The sequence below is a fragment of the Nannospalax galili genome, unplaced genomic scaffold (assembly GCF_000622305.1).
Source record: "Nannospalax galili isolate Female #2095 unplaced genomic scaffold, S.galili_v1.0 scaffold540, whole genome shotgun sequence".
NCBI classification, from domain to species: Eukaryota; Metazoa; Chordata; class Mammalia; order Rodentia; family Spalacidae; genus Nannospalax; species Nannospalax galili.
The window spans coordinates 1,719,791-1,721,102 of record NW_008348613.1 but is presented as its reverse complement, the minus strand read 5'-3'; the positions used below and the strand labels follow the sequence as shown (position 1 = coordinate 1,721,102).

The following is a 1,312-nucleotide window of genomic DNA, read 5'->3' as shown; positions in this document are numbered from 1 at the left end:
TGGTGGCTAACAGCTGTCTGTAACTCCAGTTCCAGGGGATCGAATGCCCTCTTCTGGCCTCCTCAAGTACTGTACAACATGCAGGCAATATACTCACACACATAAAATTAAAAATAAATAAGTTTTTTTTTTTTTAAAAAAAAAGAACAATTGAAACAAATGATTAAACTTCTTCCAACACAGACTGACTGCCATACAAACTTGTAAAGGCAAAGACCTGGCAAAGATTTGGAACAGAAATGGATTTGGCAGAAAATGGAACCATCATATATTGGTGTTGACATTCATAAAGCTAATGTCATAGTAGGTGGTCTTGAGTAGGGAAATGTTGTTTATCTTGGAAAGGTATGCCTTCTTCTCTTTATGTTACTTGAGAAGAACCAAAGGAAGAGATGCATGTCTTCTTTTCATCCTCTAAGTTCATGCAATAAAAGCACTATGAGTTGCTGAACCACATTAGTTTGCCTGTCTTGGCCAGTCATGGAAGGCAAAATATACATATATACAACCACTTTCTTCCAGTCCTGCCATGCAGATTCAAGTCTATTTTTGTGTACAGATGCGGCAGGGGAGGGCTGGATGCTCCTGAAGATGACTGGATTGCTCAGTGTGACCCTACAGGATGTATTATATTTGTCATGTGAGAGTAACTGCCAGATGCTTAACCCAAAGCGAGCATGAACTGCTCATTTTGCATCCAGAATTGACTTTCCTTCATGATTTAAAGCAGCTCAAGGTTTCCTTTAATGTAACTACTTTTCCTGCAGTAAAACTTCTGACACTGAGTCTCAGCTTAAGAAATTGATTGAAAACCATTACTTTCTCCATAAGTCAGCCCAGGAAGCAGACAAATCATACAAATCGACAGATCATTCCCCTCCTCTGAAACAGCTCTCTAATGTTAAATTTGTGTCAAGTTGCTCTGTTGTTTGGTTTCAAGATACTTCCTTTTGCTGAGTTGAACATGAACAGCAGTGGAAACAAGCATAAAAAGGGAGGAAACAATGGATTCAGCTACCAGAAAACCAAGAAAGTGAAGTCTAAAATCTTTAGAAACACTAGCAAGAAATCTCCCATCAACAGGCAGGCTCTCTCCTAGAAGATACACCTTTCTTTTCACCTTGAATAGCTTTCCCCTGAAATAGATTTTCCCTTTGTTCTTCAAAAGACTTATTTGGAGATTTTACATTTGGACTAGTCTAACAAAATTATATGTTTATTTTGGCTGTAAACACTAAGCACTTATTTACAGCCAAATAGTTTTCTAATATTTAAGGCATAAAACAAACTTCAATTTTTCTTGATTGCCCAA

General features: G+C 37.6%; 1 pseudogene; it reads left to right on the top strand.

The window, feature by feature from the left end:
• The first annotated feature begins 255 nt into the window (after positions 1–255).
• LOC115072460 lies at positions 256–1,099 on the top strand (annotated as a pseudogene).
• Positions 1,100–1,312: the final 213 nt, after the last annotated feature.